Source organism: Cherax quadricarinatus, chromosome 34 (assembly GCF_038502225.1).
Source record: "Cherax quadricarinatus isolate ZL_2023a chromosome 34, ASM3850222v1, whole genome shotgun sequence".
NCBI lineage: Eukaryota > Metazoa > Arthropoda > Malacostraca > Decapoda > Parastacidae > Cherax > Cherax quadricarinatus.
In genome coordinates, this window is record NC_091325.1 from 21,879,564 (window position 1) to 21,902,063 (window position 22,500).

Here is a 22,500-nt window from a genome sequence, read left to right on the forward strand (position 1 = left end):
AGTCAGTCACTCTGTGTGAAGTGATTCAATATTTTTATTGTATTCTTTCAGCATACCAAATTTTCCATTTATTTCTATGTGTGTCTTTTTTTTCGTATGCCAGCAGTGTCTCATTCCTCTAATTTTTTCGCAGACTGTGTACCATTATTTTTGCCAGCAAATTTTTGTCGTATCAATCACAGCAAGATTTGTTGTATCAGTCACAGCAGGAATTTGTTGTAAGAATATATTTTAATGAAGTGTGCTCCGTCACTGTAAGTGTTATATTCCCTGTTTTGTTCCTGTGTTTTATTTTATTCATCTTTTTGTAATTCTTGAACAAATTCACTCTTGATGCAATTTCAATTACTTTTAACGTAAAGTGTTTTCCTTACTCTGTTTGAGTAAATTGTTTTGTCTAATTTACAATTAAGAGTTAAAGTGTTCAATTAGTTTATTTTTTTTTCTTCATAATTTTAATTCATTATTTTACCTGAGTTTTCCCAGTGACACTTTATTACTGCAGTGATTGTTTCTACACCTTATTTTGTTGCACTTGTTCTGAAGTGAATTATTTTGTTGAACTGTTCTGCAGTGAATTCTTTCTTTTATTGATATTTTTATGAATTATTTTAATTTTGTCTATGCATTCTTAGAAAATACTTAAATTTCCCAGTTTACAATTTAATAATTTTATTTGACACTTTCACATTGATTTAAAAATTTAATTAATTAATTTCTTTATTAGCAAGAGTAAAGACAGCTCATTTTGCATTTAATTCAGTCTCCAGTAATATTTTTACTTGTATATTTCAATGTAAATTTTTTTTTCTTGGTCAATAGTCCTTTGAATTGAGTTTTCCTTCCTCTTGCAGTGTATCTTAGACATTATTATTCCTTCTGCAGAATTAGTTGTATATCTAGAATTTTATATCATTTTTATTGTTCATTATTTTTGCCTTATTTGTTCTCGTGCTACTTTGCCATTATGTCTCACATACCGTCAAGTGATACTTTAGTGAATGTCGACACTCAGACCTCTCAGGCTACTGCTGGTCCTGTCATCAGTCCTCACAGTTCCTTACCGACTGACAGACCGACCCAGACACCGAGATATTATAGTTATACTCGTGATTCCCTTGATGCGTTACCTTTATTCAATGGCCATGTACATAGTCTTGAAGCATGGTTTGCAGCCATTCGTTCTCGTGCTAGTGCCCTAGGTGAAGGTCCTCCTTCAGAGGAAAGCCTTATCAGAATTGCTAAAGAAGCTCTTTATCGATCTCCTGCTGCTGTTCACGTTGTTGATCTCCTTGATATGCGAGACTTCAGGAATCTTACTAAGTGGTCACAATATGAGGAACTGATTCGTTCTTTCCTTGTCCCAGTAAAAACAGCTGATCCATATGTCGTTCTTAGGGAACTAGTGAATGCTACACCCATGAGTACTAAATCGTTGAGTGCATTTGCTGTTAGATTAGACAAACTTTTATCATCATTTATCAATGCTGTCCAATCATCATCTTTTCTCCCTGAAGAGGCTAAACCATTTACAGAATCAATTGCTAAAATAGCAGCTTTTGGAGCAATTAAAGAACTAATGCCGCCTGCTTCTGTGTGTGCTTATGAGGCTGATCCTCCAACTGTAACGATGGAACCACTTACAGCCTTAAATCATGTACGTTCCTTGTGCCCCCAGGGTACTTTCCCTTGTATTAAAAGTAATGTTTCACATATGCCTCAGTCTGCACCACCTCTTGTTTGCGCCACAGAGACAAATCGTGGTCGTCAACCATCTCAGAGATCATCAAGAACCAGTGTACAGAGTCGTTATACACCTCGTAGTATTCATAGTACATTCAGTAACCATAGTCGGCGGAATTGTTACAACTGTGGTTTCCGTGGATATATTGCAATTAATTGTCCTGATAGTTACCCTAAGAGACGTCGTACTGATGATGAGTACTCAGATCTTCCCTACTGTACTTATCATAGAATACATGGACATGACACATCTGAGTGTAATGCTCTCTATAACCTTCAGTACTCTAGATCTTTCCGTGGTCGTTCCAACCGCAGAACCCGTCGAGGAAACAGATCTCGTGGTTCTCAAAATAACCAGAACCAGGCTCATTCTTTCAATTCTCAAACTAACCAGAACCAGGCTCGTTCTTCCAATTCGGGGGAATTCGAGCGCCCCAGTCAAACCGTCCCATGGTGACAGTAGGTGATAATGAGTACACCATCCCCGTTCACAATTCCTTTGAAGCCTTAAGCAGTCTCGAGAATGACAACCCTGCTGATGATGTTGCTTCACATGTTTCTGACATAGATGATTTTGGGGATGGAGTAGAACAAGTCTTTTCTGATGAAAATCCACCTTTTTGTTTGCACATAACTTCCAATGCAACCATAGGCCCTATAGTGCAAGCATCTGTTTATAATGCGCCCGTTCAATTGTTCATGGACTCTGGTGCGCAAATCAATATTATTAGGTCTAGTTTGTTTAAGGATAAGAAGTTACGACATGTCCTTCTTGTAGAACCGACTCCTGTGTCCTCCCTTAGTGGAGTATCTGGTTCTCACCTGCGTGTCCGAGGTCGGACTTCCCTAACCTTTTCTATCCAAGGTAGAGACTTCACTGTTTCCTTCTTTGTTGTCGACCAGATTACTTTCCCTGGTGACCTTCTACTGGGATTTGCTTCCATGCGAGACTTACGCATTGTGCTCGACCCTTATCGATGGCATGCACAAATTGACGACTTGATCGTTCCATTCTGGGGTTACCAGCTTGGATCAGAAATCTGTTATACTGCTGCAGAGTACGATGTACGGATTAAGTCCTTACAAGCTAATGCTTTCTCCAGTAGCGTACCCAAGCGGTCAGGCACTGGTAATTCTGTCACTCCCATCAGTGTTCCACCTATACCTTCAGAATTGCAGGATAGTCCGATGCCTCAAGTGTCCGAGGACGCTCAGATTGCCTTGAGTGCTCAACCTATCCCTGCAATGCCTGCTAGTTCGAGTAGTAGTTTCTCCACAGGGGACGCCTTGTCGGAAAACAATTACTTGCAACTAGTAATGCCATCTCTTGTTGATGTCACATGCCGTCTGCAGAAAGACGTTTCTGTTGCGGCTAGTGCTCTCACTAGAGTGTCTGTAGTTGTTTCTAGTGTTCCAGATGGTGATAACGTCCTAGTTGACAGTGATTCCTGCAAAGTAAAAGGTCTATTTGTTGAACCATCCTTACATGTTGTAAGAGATAGTAAGATCCATTTCTACCTGGCCAACACTTCTGGTCACAGTGTTCGCCTTAGAGCAAATACCAATCTTGTTGACCTTGTTCACTATCCTTACCCTGTTCAGGTAGAGGATGAGTTGTCACCTGACCAGTGGGTCGGTGCTATTTCTGCCGGGGAGACCTCATCCACTGCACTGGATCAATCTGTTCCACCAGTTGAGGAGAAAGACTTAGCTCCCACTGACTTCCCAGATGAAGTCAAGCGTTTGTTGACTCTGTTGAACAAACGTCGTAAAGCCATTGCTTTACCAGGTGAGAAGATGGGTATAACGAACTTATTGTCCCATCGTATTCCACTTGAACCTGGTACTAGACCTATCTACATACCTGCGTACAGAATGCCTCATTCACAAGTTGCTGTCGCAGAAGAATTGATCAATCAAATGCTTGATGATGGAGTTATTGCACCTAGCAATTCCCCTTGGAATGCACCCTTGATACTAGTACCTAAGAAGGATGGTACTTGGCGTCCAGTAATTGACTTTAGGAAGTTAAACGCGAAAACCATTCCAGATCGCTTTCCACTCCCTGTACTGGGTGATCTTTTACGTAATATCGGAGATAACAAAGTCTTTTCAACCCTAGATTTGTTACAAGGGTTTTGGCAAGTCCCTCTTCACGAGGACAGCCAAGAGCTAACTGCATTCTCCACTCCTACAGGTCATTATCACTTCCTCCGTATGGCATTTGGATTACGATCTTCCCCTATCACGTTCTCAAGGCTCATGACTAATATCTTTAGAGGTCTCATAGGTAATGCACTTATGGTGTACTTAGATGACGTAATCGTCATGTCTAAAGACGTGGATACACACCTGAAAAGACTTGATGTAGTACTTGGTAAGCTTGAAGAAGCCAATTTAAAGATCAAACTGTCAAAATGTCAATTTTTCAGATCAGAAATTAAGTTTCTTGGTCACGTAGTCACTCCTAGAGGGGTTACGACTGACCAAAGTAAAGTAACTGCAGTACTAAATTTTCCAACTCCCAAAACTGCTGATGCCGTAAGATCCTTTGTGGGCTTAGCAGGTTTTTATAGATCTTTCATTGCCAATTTTTCTTCCATAGCTGCTCCTCTAACTGAGTTGCTTAAGAAAGATGCTCCTTTTGCTTGGACCTTCCGTCAAGAAAGAGCATTCCAAACTCTAAAAGAAAAGCTAACATCTGCTCCAATTTTGAAATTTCCAGATTTTTCTAAGCCTTTCTATCTGACAACTGATGCTAGTTCAATTGGCATAGGTGCCGTACTAGCTCAGAAGACCGATGGCAAGTACAACGCAGTTGCATTTGCTAGCCGAGTCCTTACGAAGGCTGAACGTAATTATACAGTAACTGAGCAAGAAGCTTTAGCAATAGTATGGTCTTTAAAGCACTTCCGAGACATTATTTATCAGTACTCTGTTCATGTCTTGACAGATCATGCTCCACTGATACCCTTATTCCAGAACAAACAACCTACTGGAAGGTTAGCTAGATGGACCTTGACTATCCAAGAGTTCAATCCCACCTTTGAGCATTTACCTGGCAAGTCAAATGTAGTCGCAGATGCCTTATCGCGACATGTTAGTATAGTAACTGCAGACCCTCCATTTAGTGCTGAAGATGTAAAGAATGCTCAACGAACAGATCCCATGTGGTCTGGTGTGATTCGATTCCTGCTCCAGGAAGATCTTATTCTGAATGTGAAGCCTCCAGCACCCATCAGTGACTTTCTCATGAACCAAGAATTACTGTATCGAACGGCCGAGTTGGGTACTCCTAGCAGAAGAGTATACCAGTTAGTAATTCCACAGTCACTAGTGAATGTAGCCTTACAGCTAGTTCACGATGTACCAGGTGTTGCACACCCTGGTATGGATCGTTCAGTAAAACAAGCCAGATTGAAATACTTTTGGCCTCGTATGGCAACTGATATTTCTGAGTATGTTAAGAAATGTAGTGTCTGCATGCAACATAAAGGCAATGCTAATGGTCCTAATCCAATCCAAGTGTATCCAACTACTAGCGAACCTTGGGAAAGAGTTGCGCTAGATTTGTTAACTAATTTCCGATGTTCCCTCCAAGGTAACAAACATCTGTGTGTTATGGTAGACCATTTCACCAGATATTGCGAGTTAGTTCCTATTGCAGACAAGACTGCCGAGACAGTAGCCAAAGCGTTTAAAGAACGCATTATCTGCAGGCATACCACTCCTAAGTCCCTAGTAACAGATAATGGAGGTGAATTCTGTAATGAAATTCTTGAAAATTTGTGTACCTTGTACAAGATCTCTAAATCCACCATTGTTCCTCATCATCCTGCCAGCAATGGGTTAGCGGAACGAACCAATAAGAAAGTACTTGATGTCTTGAGAGCCACTATCAATCCCAATAGTGAAACTTGGGATGAAGTTATACCTGATGTGCAGTGTGCTATAAATTCTGCTTACAATGTTTCTATAGGTGACACTCCACATTATGCATTGTATGGTGTAGATAAACGTTTGCCTTATGAGTTGTTATATTCTAATCCGAAACCAAATTACAACCCTGATGATTTCATAGCAACTCGTACCAGCTTAGCTCAAAGTGTTTTTAGAAGAATCCGTGAAACACTTCATAAATCAACAGCTGAATTCACAAGAGTCGCAAACACTCGATCAAAGCCATCCAAAATCAAAGTAGGTTCGAGAGTTATGCTGATTAACTTTAACAAAACGTCTGCAATGCCAAAGCTTGATCAAAAGTTTGTTGGTCCTTATCGAGTAGTTGAACATATCACTGGTAATAAGTATAAGGTTAGAGAGATTAGTACTGGTCAGTATAAAGAATCGCATTTGGATCATATGAAGTTAGTATGTGATGATAATGATGTTCCAACCCAGACTAATGTGACAGACTCTGAAAATCCTCCTGATCCTGTACTCTCTTCCTCTGATACTCAGTCAGACGATCAACCTGAATGTCGTTATTCCCTACGTACACGACAGGTATTGAGAAATCCTCAAGTATCATTTGTAACTTCCAATTCAGATTTGCCTCAAATACAGCATGAGTTAGCCAATGCTACAGAGTTTGATCCTCCCAGAGATGACACCCATTCTGCATATGCCAATCTTACCCTAGCAGAGTTGGGGTTAAATGTAAATAACCTGTATAGATGAATAATTACAGTATCAACTTATCAGTATTCAAGAATTTTTTTTTTGTGTGTTCGTGTTCTCTCCGCATTCTGAGAGTTAACAGTCTAGATTTGCGTGCACCGAATCTGCCTTTCTGTTAAACACTCTTTCTTTGTATATATTCCTTCCTCAGAATCCGTAGATCACACGAATACAGATCGATCGATCAAAATTTTTGTTTTTATCACTTGTAATCTCAACGTTGAGTTCGTTGTTCATTTGTTGAGTTTTAAGTTGTACTATAGTATACCTTGTATTGCATTACAGTTTCAGTTACGTAAGCTTTCATCCCATTGTTCTAATTATGTATATATAATGTTTACTGTTGTGTACTTTGACATTGTATAGAATCAGCCCAAGCCGTACCTGCCATCTCTAGTTTGTATTAGTTGTATGTCGGGACGACATACGTTAGCGTCGCCGAGCTCTCAGTAGTAGTAACCAGTTACCAGTCTCAGTAGTAGTAACCAGTTACCAGTAATCGTCCGTTGACTCAACGACCAACCGTCTCTGCCTGAGTCACTATCTGAATTCATATTGTGCTGACCTCAGCAGTATTCGGCCCCCTTACATAGGGTACTGTGGGCGGCCAGTCAGTATTACGGGTGTAACCAAGGAGATAGTCACGGCTGGCAGGGCTCTCCACATAACTGCAATAATACGTAATAACAGCCTACGTGAGTATTTCTACCCTAATCCACGTATCGAACTCCCACATGATATATGTGTATGTGTGTGTGTGTATGTGTATGTGTGTGTGTGTGTGTGTGTTTATGTGTGTGTGTATGTGTGTGTGTATGTGTGTGTGTATGTGTGTATGTGTGTGTGTATGTGTGTATGTGTGTGTGTATGTGTGTGTGTGTGTGTGTATGTGTGTGTGCGTCATGCAGGATAAGTAAAACTTGCGATTTTGGCTTAAATAGCAACGCACTTCTTACCGAATATGGCAAGCGAAAATTTATATATGCAGTAATTGCGCAAAAATCATTCTGAAAGTAACGATAAAATATATTAAGCTTGATTAGGCTAAATTAAATTGCGCTTGTTATAATAAGGTTAAGTAAGTTTTCTAAGCTTCTTTTGGTACAAAATTATTAATTTTTACATTAACATAAATGAAAAAAAAAGTATAGAAATTTTAGAAAGGACTTAATTTTAAATGAGTTCTTGCTAACTGGCCAGTTTTACCTATTCGGCACGACATTATATATATATATATATATATATATATATATATATATATATATATATATATATATATATATATATATATATATATATATATATATATTAGCACCATTAACAAAAGCACAAATAATGAAAACAACGACAACGACAAAAGCAACAGTAAGAACAGTTGGAACCAGAACAACAGTAGGAACAAGAACAACAGGTGGAGCAGCATCAGTAACAATAGGAACAACAGCAGTAACAGTAAGGACAACTAATGCAAACAACAATAAGAGCAACAACAGAGAACAATTAGGGTAATAACAATAACAGGAGCAACGTCAACAAAAGCAGCAATAGTAACAACAACATTAGCAAAAGAAACAACAACAGTATCACAGCAACAGCAACAAAAACTATGATAACTCACAGCAAATAAGTTCAACTCCACGAAGAACTGACGTTAATTAACAGATTCCGTTTTTGTTATCACCTGCTGCCTTATCTCCCTATTTATCTATCTTCTACTCCCTTGACTTATTATTTATCTATCACCTACTCCCTTGTCTTATTATTTATCTATCACCTACTGTGTTGTCTCCTTATTCATCTATCACTAATTTCCTTGTCTCATTATTGTACCAGTTTCGGCTCTCAACCTGATTACTGTTGCACCTACTGCTGTCCCCAGGTTCTTGTACTACCTAGTGTTCTCACCTGGTTTCAGGATCACCTCTTCAACAGGTAAGTCATCAAGCAGCACAATAATAGCTCATACATAACTAGTTGATATTTGATGGAATTTTTTGATACCCAGATTGTGAATTTATCATGCGTCCTCTGACCTTAGTGGAACATAATTCTAGAAATAGCAATCATCCGTTATACCCGGATGTGCTGTATCCAGAGAGGGCAAGTATTCAAATATAATCATTCTAATCAGAATGTATTGCTGCTGGTAAGGAATATGTAGAGTAACAATGAAGTGTATCCAAGGCATTTTCACGAGTCTGTTTCGCCACCTCCACCAGGGCTAAAATCTGCTTACTGGGAACCCCGAACTGATCAATTTTTTTTTTAGTCAGTTTTCTAAATTTTCTAAATTGTGTAAAAGAAACAAACGATAATTTTTGTTGCGAACGGGATTTAATTATCATTTTTTTGGATTCATTATGCTTATTTTCAGTCTACGTAAGCAACAGCAACAAGATTAACCCCAACCAGGGTGTTGCTGTTGGAGATCAACCCCAGTCAGGGTGTTGCTGTTGGAGATCAACCCCAGCCAGGGTGTTGCTGTTGGAGATCAACCCCAGCCAGGGTGTTGCTGTTGGAGATCAACTCCAGCCAGGGTGTTGCTGTTGGAGATCAACCCCAGCCAGGGTGTTGCTGTTGGAGGTCAACTCCAGCCAGGGTGTTGCTGTTGGAGATCAATCCCAGCCAGGGTGTTGCTGTTGTAGATCAATCCCAGCCAGGGTGTTGCTGTTGTAGATCAACCCCATCCAGGGCGCTGCTGTAGGAGATCAACCCCAGCCAGGGTGCTGCTGTTGGAGATCAATCCCAGCCAGGGTGCTGCTGTTGGAGATCAATCCCAGCCAGGGTGCTGCTGTTGGAGATCAACCCCAGCCAGGGTGTTGCTGTTGGAGATCAATCCCAGCCAGGGTGCTGCTGTTGGAGATCAATCCCAGCCAGGGTGTTGCTGTTGGAGATCAACCCCAGTCAGGGTGTTGCTGTTGTAGATCAACCCCGTCCAGGGCGCTGCTGTTGGAGATCAACCCCAGCCAGGTGCTGCTGTTTGAGATCAATCCCAGCCAGGGTGCTGCTATTGGAGATCAATCCCAGCCAGGGTGTTGCTGTTGGAGATCAATCCCGGCCAGGGTGCTTCTGTTGGAGATTAACCCCAGGCTGGACGCTGCTGTTGGAGATTAACCCCAGCTAGGGTGCGTCTGTTGAAGATCAATCCCAGCCTTCCAGTTCATTCTAGCGCCCAGCATATTATTAGTATTTCACAGGACCAGTGTAAAGCAGTGTGCAAATTAATTGGGACGGGAGTAAATTTTGTAATTATCTCATATGTCTTAGTCTCCGGCTTAATTAATGTAGTTTGGGTTCTTTTCTTTTCAGAAGAGTTTACTTCCGATTTCTGGCAGCCATCCAGCTGCGGTGTTACCCTGCGACTCTAGTGAGTGCTACAACAGCTGTTGTTCTGTAAGGCTATTCCTGCAAGCGTGCTATTTGAATAAAGGTGCTTTTGCTAAATTCTCCCCTTCAGTTCACGATTACTGCTGAAATTCATGATGGATATTACACCTTGGAATCGTTCAAGTATTTTAGATCTTAGAAAACATGCTGATTTGAGTATCAGACAGATCGCCGAAAATTTGAGCCTAGCATCAACATCTGGTCGATTCTGGAGAGAGCTGAGGGGACACTGGTGATTGTTGAGCGCTGTGTCTAGGAAGATGTGGAAGAAAACGCAAGACAGCGCCTCGGGATGACAAGGTTATTATAATAAACTGCCAGAAAACCAGTAAAGAAACAATTAATGATTGCTGCTATGAAGAAAAATCGGATGTGGTGGGGACTCGATGATAAGAGATTGACGACAGATGAACGGAGAAAAGTTATATATTTAGATGAGGCGCATTTTGAAGTATATGAGTATATATTAGTGGCAGTGAGGAGCAAACGCGAAACTCTTCGGAATGGACACATTCAACAAGCGCCAAAATACCCACCTAAGAATATGTGTTCAGGTACCTTTACAAAAAAGGTAGTACAATGAACAAACGGGAGTACAAAAAATAGTACAACAAACGGGAGAAAACAGAAGTACAATAGACAAACAGAATTACAGCAAATAGAAGTACAACATGCAAAAGTACAGTACAGCAATCACAATGGGTCACAATAAACAGGAGTATTCCAAGGAAACAGGAGTATGACAAACAAACAGGAGTTCGACAAACAGGAATACGACAAACAGGAGTTCGACAAACAGGAATACGACAAACAGGGGTACGACAAACAGGAGTGCAACTTAGGCATTGCTGTCTTGGTTTAAGGTTGCTTCTTACCATAACCCCCAAGTCCTTTTCGCAATCTGTATGGCTAAGTTCTACATTATTTAACTTATTTGCAGAGAACTGCAAATTTCCTGCGATTTAGTGTACTTGAAAAGCCGGCAGCATTTCCAACAGAGCATTTGCATTGCTCTGTTTGAAATACGTTTGAGGATTACCCAGGAAGATCCCTTACAGATATTTTACGAGCACACTCAAAAGTAAACGAGCGCTGGGACGGAGAAGGAAAATCGGCAAAAAAAAGTCTCTCGGACACTAAGTCAGTGTTTTGTTTTTGGACTCATTTGATCTCGCCATCTATAAGTGTTATAGTGACGTCCATCCACTTATTCAACTATCTATTAAGAGAATTATAGTGACACCCAACCATTAATCCAACTGTTTGTTAAGAGAGTTATAGTGACGTCCATCCACTGATCCTAGTGTCTAGTCGCTCTAGTATCTAGACCGTTCCCCCAACATTTTACCAAGCTTTCAAAAAAGCATCCAAAGTGAGATCATCGGTGACGTGAAGGATATTACCATTATCAGTTTGATAAGGGAGGTGAAGGTTGTAACATTTTTCAACTTTCGACGGACAGAAAGGCAGACTGTGCGAAGTTAGAGGTTTGTAGGTAAGTAATGAGGATAATTCTTTTATTATTCGTCTTGATATTGGTGCATTTGGCTCAGTAATACAGAAATCAGCATTTTACTACATTTTCAACTGATGAATATTTTATTGTTTGCCAAGTGAGAAACTTAAAAATAAATCTCCTCTGTTTTATTTTGCAGAAACATCTGTTTACTTAAAAAAATATTTATTTTGTCTAGTATAATTAAAATATATAGACACTGATGCATCCATTAATGTCCACTAAATTAAATAGTACTTCATAATTTTAGAAGCACAGCGAATATCAATATATTCATAACAATTTTGCAGAGAAAGAAAGCAGCATCCGTGAAGTATTCCTGGCATTCATCACTGTGACTGGAGACACCACTGGCAGTGTTGCACTCACGGACACACTCATGACCTGGGAACTCAACATGAAGGACTGGCAGGGTGAAACATATGATGGTACCGGGAACATGGCTGCAGTAACAGAATAAAAATAGGTGTTGTAGTTATATCATCGGTAGAGATCATTCAGTGTACACACACACACACACACACACACACACACACACACACACACACACACACACACACACACACACTATGCAAATCACTGATAAGAATACTGAGTTTTCCTCAAGCTTTAGAGATGTACTGGTAGTTCTATTAATGAAAATAAACAATACTTTCAAGTTGATGAATAAGATATATGTGCAACACTTAAGTATCTTTATTACTGAAATGTTCTTCCTCTACAACAGGCTTTTCTGTCAAATACAGGCAAATGTAGCACTGGAGTAGCAGTAGTAGTTTTACGTGATCAGTCCGCCAGGCTTGGCAGGAGGTGGTCAGTTCCTCAAGTACTGGAAGCGTCGCAGGGGCACTGTATAAATGCCATTCTGTTATTGTTCAGCAACGTCCGCTCTGTACTTAGTATCCAGGAAGCTCATCCAGTTTACTGAATCACAGTCTGACCTGATGAAGCCAGTTTTCACCCTGATGATCTACCGCAGCCAAGAGGAATCTTCTCATTGATGAACCGTTCCAAAAATCACAGGAGAGAAAGTGCTGCAAATATGCGTCCTAATACAGCAGCACAAACTATTAAACTGTGTAATTCATTGGATTATCCGAACATTTAATGTTTGCTGAAAAAACAATTTGTACAACTAGTGTTAAAAGATGCGAGTATGAGCGTACCAACAGTTGGTTCAGTACGTCAAATCTGCCTTCGCTCTGCAGCGGTCCAGCGGCTGAGCATTGATGCATATCCATTACAGAATCAACTTTCATTTAGACGACGTTGTTAGGAAATATGCTATTAAACAACGAAAAATATACCCTGAAATTATTTTTTTGTTGAATGTTATTGTTTAGATATGCATTAAGATGTCATTAATCAAGGACGTTACTGCAGAGTCTAGTTACATGCAGGGCGTTGAGACAGTCTAGTTACATGCAGGGCGATGAGACAGTCTAGTCACATGCAGGGCGTTGAGGCAGTCTAGTTACATGCAGGGCGATGAGACAGTCTAGTTACATGCAGGGCGATGAGACAGTCTAGTTACGAGTATGGCCATACCCAATATATTTTACACTAGGATGTGTTCCTTTATTTTATTATATATATATATATATATATATATATATATATATATATATATATATATATATATATATATATATATATATATATATATATATATATATGAAGATAGGGAAGCTGTGATTTCGTGTATAGGGCAAGGAGGAATAACATCTTGTAGGAGTGAGGAAGAGCCAGTTGTGAGTGTGGGGGAAGTTCGTGAGGCAGTAGGTAAAATGAAAGGGGGTAAGGCAGCCGGGATTGATGGGATAAAGATAGAAATGTTAAAAGCAGGTGGGGATATAGTTTTGGAGTGGTTGGTGCAATTATTTAATAAATGTATGGAAGAGGGTAAGGTACCTAGGGATTGGCAGAGAGCATGCATAGTTCCTTTGTATAAAGGCAAAGGGGATAAAAGAGAGTGCAAAAATTATAGGGGGATAAGTCTGTTGAGTGTACCTGGTAAAGTGTATGGTAGAGTTATAATTGAAAGAATTAAGAGTAAGACGGAGAATAGGATAGCAGATGAACAAGGAGGCTTTAGGAAAGGTAGGGGGTGTGTGGACCAGGTGTTTACAGTGAAACATATAAGTGAACAGTATTTAGATAAGGCTAAAGAGGTCTTTGTGGCATTTATGGATTTGGAAAAGGCGTATGACAGGGTGGATAGGGGGGCAATGTGGCAGATGTTGCAAGTGTATGGTGTAGGAGGTAGGTTACTGAAAGCAGTGAAGAGTTTTTACGAGGATAGTGAGGCTCAAGTTAGAGTATGTAGGAAAGAGGGAAATTTTTTCCCAGTAAAAGTAGGCCTTAGACAAGGATGTGTGATGTCACCGTGGTTGTTTAATATATTTATAGATGGGGTTGTAAGAGAAGTAAATGCGAGGGTCTTGGCAAGAGGCGTGGAGTTAAAAGATAAAGAATCACACACAAAGTGGGAGTTGTCACAGCTGCTCTTTGCCGATGACACTGTGCTCTTGGGAGATTCTGAAGAGAAGTTGCAGAGATTGGTGGATGAATTTGGTAGGGTGTGCAAAAGAAGAAAATTAAAGGTGAATACAGGAAAGAGTAAGGTTATGAGGATAACAAAAAGATTAGGTGATGAAAGATTGAATATCAGATTGGAGGGAGAGAGTATGGAGGAGGTGAACGTATTCAGATATTTGGGAGTGGACGTGTCAGCGGATGGGTCTATGAAAGATGAGGTGAATCATAGAATTGATGAGGGAAAAAGAGTGAGTGGTGCACTTAGGAGTCTGTGGAGACAAAGAACTTTGTCCTTGGAGGCAAAGAGGGGAATGTATGAGAGTATAGTTTTACCAACGCTCTTATATGGGTGTGAAGCGTGGGTGATGAATGTTGCAGCGAGGAGAAGGCTGGAGGCAGTGGAGATGTCATGTCTGAGGGCAATGTGTGGTGTGAATATAATGCAGAGAATTCGTAGTTTGGAAGTTAGGAGGAGGTGCGGGATTACCAAAACTGTTGTCCAGAGGGCTGAGGAAGGGTTGTTGAGGTGGTTCGGACATGTAGAGAGAATGGAGCGAAACAGAATGACTTCAAGAGTGTATCAGTCTGTAGTGGAAGGAAGGCGGGGTAGGGGTCGGCCTAGGAAGGGTTGGAGGGAGGGGGTAAAGGAGGTTTTGTGTGCGAGGGGCTTGGACTTCCAACAGGCATGCGTGAGCGTGTTTGATAGGAGTGAATGGAGACAAATGGTTTTTAATACTTGACGTGCTGTTGGAGTGTGAGCAAAGTAACATTTATGAAGGGATTCAGGGAAACCGGCAGGCCGGACTTGAGTCCTGGAGATGGGAAGTACAGTGCCTGCACTCTGAAGGAGGGGTGTTAATGTTGCAGTTTAAAAACTGTAGTGTAAAGCACCCTTCTGGCAAGACAGTGATGGAGTGAATGATGGTGAAAGTTTTTCTTTTTCGGGCCACCCTGCCTTGGTGGGAATCGGCCGGTGTGATAATAAAATAAAATAAAATATATATATATATATATATACATATATGTATGTATATAATATATTTATATATATATATATAGTATATATATGTAGGGAAGTACCACCTCTATAGCTGGAATGGGGACCCTCATCCTCAGAGAAGACAGTAAACGTACCTCAGAGAAAACTCAAGGTTCTCCCCGGAGCTGTTTGAATATTTTCTTCTCCTACCACCCCCTATATATTTTTTATTCTATGTGAACATTTATTAATAAACAAAATACATCTACAGAAAAAAACATAAACATGAATACAATGGCACAATGTATCAGAGATGATGAATTTCCTCCAGCTCCTCCGAGGCTGGACGTGAGCCAAGTATACAGCAAGCATTTCCCCTCTGGATGGCGACGCTGAGGCGCTGGAACATGAAAGTGGCTGCCCTTGGGTCCCTGGTGGTGTCGATGAGTCTGGAACCCAATTCTTTAAGGATATATATATATATATATATATATATATATATATATATATATATATATATATATATATGCTAATGCTAATATTGTATTATATTATGTTTTGTTAGTCTATATTAAGTGTTTTCATGTAGTGGGAAACCACTAGTTTAAGTGCCGGTTAGCAGTTCAGATACTGAGGTCTCCCTCAGTCACGTGACCAACCTGACGTCAGCTTACCACTCAGTGGTACCGTGAGTAGGTTCACTCGCTGAGAGTAGGTCCTTCACTCACTCTGACTAGCACTCCCACTTCTAGTCTGGGCTTGCATAGCCAAGGGAGCATACCTCACTCGGTTATTCATTGACCTCTCATAAGAGACACGTCAAGTTCTCTCTTGTGGTCGTTTTCCTTTCATACTCGACTTCCTTTCTTAAGCTTGTCACTTTCGAGTTATTTATACTCCAGCGAATTGATCTTTTAGTTGAATGAACAAACCTTGTTGGCCTTGTGGGTTAATTTGTGGTCTATGCTATTCTAAGTCATCCTGGATGGGAATGAGACTAAGTCCGTCACTTACGAGTTCTGGTATACTCTGAATTGATAGTTCAGCTAAGTATTTATAAGCATTATAAGTTACTTTGTGGATAAGTCTTAATAACCATTATAGGTGCATATTATTGGTGAACTTAGTACAAAGCTCGACCTCTCGAGGTTCATTTATTCATATCAATGTACTGGTACGTACCAAGAGAAATGTAAGAGTTAAACTCCTTATTTTATGTTAATCCTAACATTATATCATACATTAAGCTAAAACTCTACTAGTAAAGATTTTAAATTTTAGTTATTTGTTTCGTAATCCTGAATTCTTATTAAAAGTTATTGTTACAAAACCGTAAACAGGCCATATGTTCGTGAGCTCCTCTCTCTTATGTGCGGGTTATTTGTGTATTGTTGTTGTTGTTGCTATGATTTTTAATTCTGAATAATTTACAGGTATTTTTAATGAAATTTTTAAATTTCTTATTAGCTATTTGTTAAATTCATGAGGTTGAACTTGATATGGTTCAGTTTCGTGTATTTCTAAGGTAAAGTTTTTTTTTTTTACAGATTTTTTTTATAATATACATCCAAAACTAAAGCAAAGGAAGAAATATGACTAACTGATGGCTTACCCTTAGAAAAATTCCATTTTTTCTTATATATGGGATAGGACATCTTCAGAGACAGTAATTTTTCAACTTCACTTCATCTGGAAGGAAATTTTTGAAGCTTCGTAGATGATGAACACTTAATGGATTAGTTAACGATATTCTGATTGGCGTACTAAAGTCTGCCAGCTCAGGCTGACAGATTTACACACCTTGTGTGAGACATGTCCTGTGTAATGGAAAGCGTCACACAGACTCCGGTAACAGCACATGATCGATTTAAACTTGATAAATAAAAAAAACGCTCAATGCTCCCTGCGCTAGCAGTGAAAAATGACGAGTCTGGTAGTCCGGCTAGTGATTCATGTCCTTTCAAAAATAATCTGAAAAAATGCAATGTGAAATAATGTAATATATATATATATATATATATATATATATATATATATATATATATATATATATATATATATATATATATATTATGTGTGTCGTGCCGAATAGGCAGAACTTGCGATCTTGGCTTAAATAGCAACGCTCATGTTGCCATATAGGATAAGTGAAAATTTGTGTATGCAATAATATCGCCAAAATCATTCTGAACCTTACAAATAATATATATTTCACTGTGTATATTTAGTATTAAATTATTGTAAACAAATCTAAAATATATTTAGTTAGGTTAGGCAAAAATAAATAGTTTTTTGTTATAATAAGGTTAGGTAAGTTTTCTAAGATTCTTTTGGTGCAGAATTAAAAATTTTTACATTATCATTAATGAAAAAATATATCTTTAAACGTATAAGAGAAAATTTTAGAAAGGACTTAATTTTAAATGAGTTCTTGCTAACTGACCAGTTTTACATATTCGGCACGACATTATATATATATATATATATATATATATATATATATATATATATATATATATATATATATATATATATATATATATATATATATATATATATATATATAAACTGAAAAACTACAATAAATTCTAATCTAATTTGATGGAACATGCAACATTTACATCACTCATCATGGGCAACAGGACTACAGTGTTACCTGCATCACTCATCATGAGTACCATCATGCACCCAGCCTTGAGAGACTAGATATAAGATCAAGAAGCTGTACACTGGCAACCTTGAGAAATTATAGAGGCATGGCAAAAAAAACTCATAAACAGCGTCAAGAAGCAGACATGAGCGGCTAGATGGAAGATAAGGAGACTTATAAACGGCATCTAGAAGCGGTTTGGTACGGTATCAAGAAGTGGTTCCAGTGGTCCTATAAACTTCAAATGGTGTCCCGTAGCTCGATCGCTAGTGAACTCAGCTCACACACTGAGGTCCGGAGTTCGAATCTCCTCCGGTACGGCTGGATAACATTAGGGACTTGTTTCCATAAGACCCATGCTGTCCATGTTCACCCATCAGTATAAAATGGGTACCTGGGTGTTTGTTAGTCGACTGGTGTGGGTCGCATTCTGGGACAAAATTGACCTAATTTGCCCGAAATGCTCAGCATAACAAGGGACTTTCTATATAGTAATATGTCATTGATGTCAGCTAGTCCTGTATACCTTGTACATGTACTTGTAGAAAAAAATATATTATTTATTATTATTATTATGAACAAAGAACAAGCAGTCTCTCAACAGCATCGTCGAAGGATCAATAGTACACCATGACATCCCCTTTTTATTCACTAGTTTCTCTGCTTGTTGCTCCTTCCTCCTACACCCAAAACCAGTAGTAACCTTAAAAAAGGGAATGGAAAACACCTTCGTCAGTGTTCTGGCTGCCGGAATCACGAGGCCAGAGAGCGAGGCGAGAGTGGCCGGTGACAACTGGTGACGTGAACTACTGGAAAACCACAGGAATTCTTGCCAGGGCATACCAGGTCCTCCTTCACATTCTCAGCTTTCCCGCCTGTGGGTCCCAGCACTGAATTTCTCTAGATCCTCGCCAGAACGTCGATAGACAGTTCGTGGAGCCTCTCCTGAACGCCCGTGGAGGCTCGGTTGAAAGTCCGTGGAGCCTCGGCTGAATGTTTCGTAAGTGATTATTGTTTTATTTCGGAAAATTCAGTTTGAGTCGCGTTGATAACAAACGAGTTCTCTTAACAATAGGCGATTTTCAAACACATAAAGCGTCAATATCGGGGCGATTTAGACCGATAATAAAATGAAAATACTAATTTTTCTAGATGACCTGACATAACATTAAGTCATCATCATCATCATCTCACTCTCTCTCTCTCTCTCTCTCTCTCTCTCTCTCTCTCTCTCTCTCTCTCTCTCTCTCTCTCTCTCTCTCTCTCTCTCTCTCCCAAACATTTCAAACACTTACGTATCAGGAAAATGTCACTTTAAGAATGCAAGGCGAGGAGAAATAAGTTTGGGTAAGGTAGTTTTTTCAATGAACTAGCTTCCCCAGAGTCAGTTCTGACAAGGGTAATGGTCGCAACACCTTCCATCAAGTGTGAGGGACTCGACACCTCAAAATTACCTGTTCACTTCTTCCAGTGTTTCTGGCATTAAAATCGCCTCTGTATTCGACTGAAGAAGCCTGCTGAGCCGGAGAAATGTTTCAGCAATAAAGATACCCTAGAGGCCAAGTATCTTATTCATCCAGTGTGGTTATATAATCCTGGGACTGGTGCGAGCTGCAGAGTGTAGTAGTAGTAACAGTAGTAGTAATAGTAGTAATAGTAGTAGTAGCAGCAATAGTAGTGGTGGTGGAGGCGGTGGTAGTGGTGGTAGTGGTGGTGGTGGTGCTGGTGGTAGTAGTGGTGCTGGTGATAGTGGTGCTGATGGTGGTAGTAGTGGTGCTGGTGATAGTGGTGCTGGTAATGGTGGTGGTGGTGATAGTGATGGTGGTTTTATTGGTGGTGGTGGTGATAGTGGTGGTGATAGTGGTGATAGTGGTGGTGGTGATGTTGGAGGAGGCGGTGGTGGTGTTGGTGATAGTGGTGGTGGTGGTGGTGATAGTGGTGGTGGTGGTGGTGGTGATGATGTTGGAGGAGGCGGTGGTGGCTGTAGTGTTGGAGGAGGCGGTGGTGGCTGTAGTGTTGGAAGAGGCGGTGGTGGCTGTAGTGTTGGAAGAGGCGGTGGTGGCTGTAGTGTTGGAGGAGGCGGTGGTGGCTGTAGTGTTGGAAGAGGCGGTGGTGGCTGTAGTGTTGGAAGAGGCGGTGGTGGCTGTAGTGTTGGAGGAGGCGGTGGTGGCTGTAGTGTTGGAGGAGGCGGTGGTGGCTGTAGTGTTGGAAGAGGCGGTGGTGGCTGTAGTGTTGGAAGAGGCGGTGGTGGTATCGTCTTATTCCTCACCCAGCACCTCACAAGTGACTGGTAGCATCTTAATTGGATGGACATTTTCTTGTTGTGGGAGAGACGTATCTGCTGTCATGTTACATAAATGAGGCGGCTGTGGGTGGCATTACACACACACACACACACACACACACACACATACACACACACACACACACACACACACACACACACACACTACACTCAACTTCACATCCCACCAACAACACCATCTTTCTGTTACTGATCAGATATGCCGGTCCATATAAATCAAGAAGTACTTAGAAACAACAGTATCAACAAATACATCGAAAAAATATTAAAAAAAAGGCATCGCAGCCCTAATTTAGACGAAATTCATTGCTGTAACAATCTATAACTTTCCACAGAGGAGCTTCACATACGAGAAAAGAAGACCATGGAAGGTAGAAGAGTGCCACATGTCATAAACAACTGGAGGTTTGGATAGTAGAAAATTGTGAATAATTTGGAATTCAAAGACTAATAGCAGGAACCCAATTCATAAATTGGCTCAAGATAACAAAGATCATGATAGACAACCCTTTACCCAACAGCAGGAGATAATAAAGTATAGTAAAAAAAAAATAGTCAACAATATGAATATCAGACACAACAGCATGAGAGAGAGAGAGAGAGAGAGAGAGAGAGAGAGAGCAAGCGTGCCAAATAAAAGCTGGTTATAAGAAATACTTGCCACAAAAAGTGATTGGAAAAAATGGGACTTATATTGGGAACTGGTAACTTGGGAAGGAAAAATTAAGGCTGCAGCAATGGTAGATGTGCCATTCACACACAACAAAAGCAATAATTAGACCAACACACGTAAACACCCAGCAATTAAATACTACCATACCAAGTTAAAATAACCGAGACAACTGAAAAATTGCTAACCAACAGTTGAAGGGAACCACACAACTGAGACCTGGTCATAAACTAACATACTCTTGACTCGTACTTTAAATATGACACATATAGGTGACATTTAGTATGGAGCACCACTATGTGCAAATGATCATACAGAAATTAGTTTAGAGTATATAACGGAATTAGGATAGGAAAGAAAGATGAAGTGGACAAAGTAAAAAAGAGATTAATAAGTTATGAAAGGCATTATAAGGAAAGTTCACTGGGAAAGGGAAGTGAAATATACTGATGGAAACGCTAGATACAAAAAGCAATGAAGACACGAAAAAAGTACTGAAAGAATTGGACATAATACACGCTCTGGGCCTTGACAACATATGTCCGAGGAAGTCGTAGCCCCTATGTTTAAGAAAGGAAGCAGAAAAGAGGCATTGAACTACAGGTTGGTATAACTGACATGTATCCTGTCCAGAGTAATGGATAAGGTCGTTAGGTGGGGTACTGGAGACCTCAGAGAGGAGAGACTTTGTCAGTGAAAAACCAACATGGATTTAGAGATTGAAGATAGTGTCTGATGAACTTACTGGAGATTTATGACGGAGTTACAGACATAAAAGCAAAAAATAAGTCAGGAATGGAATGACTTCATCTTTCTGGATCACAAGAAAACATTTAACACAACTTCCCACTAAAGACTGATTTACAAGCTTGAAGACCATGACGAGGTGAAAGAAGTCCTCCAGTAGATCAAGACTACAGTAACGACTAAGGCCACTGCAGTTACTGATACATGAAAATGATCCGTCAAAGGAGATCGAAATCTTTGCCTACTTCTACACTGACGTGAAAATATTAATTAAAATACGAACATGAGGGAAAAACACGGACTTCAGGAAGACTTAGACAGGTAACAGGACAGAGTCAAATAAATCACTGCTGGAATTCAATCTTACTGAATGAAAGTTCGTGCGAATTAGAAAATAACAGTAATAACCATTAACGGAGTAGACAATGGATGGCGGAAAACAGCAACCACCAAAGAAAGAAAAAAAAACTAAGATTACACATTAAACTGCTTATATATCACTGGAGTAAAACATCTACCTCACACTTCCTCAGCTTGTGTGAGGCTCTTAGGTCTAAAAAAAATACCCTTCGTAATCCTTAATGAACAATATTTAAGGAGTCTGTATAAAACGCATGTCAGGCGCAATTTATAATTAGCAACAAATCCTTGAAACAAATACTTAAGAAAACATGTTCAGAAGCTTGAAAATATCCCCAAATATACAACTAGACTATATTCAAAGCTGATAAGTAAACTATATGTGTAACTGGTAGAGACAAATTCCATACACAATTTTTAGGAGTAAATATTATTAGAGGAAAATGCCATAAATGAGTAATGCAGATCGACGAGGTTTAAATGGTCGGGCCAGGAACCAAGAGTCGACCCCAACAAAAACAAGCACAATCCGCCCATCATTACACTACCACAAGTCATTTCATAATTAAATAGAGTGATATTTCATTCCATTTCCAGGAGTATAATGACGCCGGTCAAACATCTGTTAACGAGTCAACTCAGATGACAGAAAATGTCTTCGAAGAATCGTATCTTTTTCAGTTTTGAAAACACTCACAGTAAAATAGTTAACAATGAGCTATGAATCGGCCCTCTCCCTCCCACCAGCACACCTACGTGAGTACACTCACTTATAAGCTATGATTCGACCCCCAGCAAGAACAGCTAGGCGAGCACAGCCACTCAGCATAAATCCAGTTTTGACGAAATCGCAATACAAGTCTCATCGTAATGCACATGTTGATAATTAAAACACATGTGCAACACCTGGGTATCTTTATTATCG

General features: G+C 39.8%; 1 protein-coding gene across 1 annotated transcript in view; it reads right to left on the reverse strand.

Annotated features, from left to right (window-relative positions):
- The window catches only part of grh (grainy head), an 893,472-nt gene that overhangs the window by 850,359 nt on the left and 20,613 nt on the right, over positions 1-22,500 (reverse strand). The window lies entirely within an intron of this gene.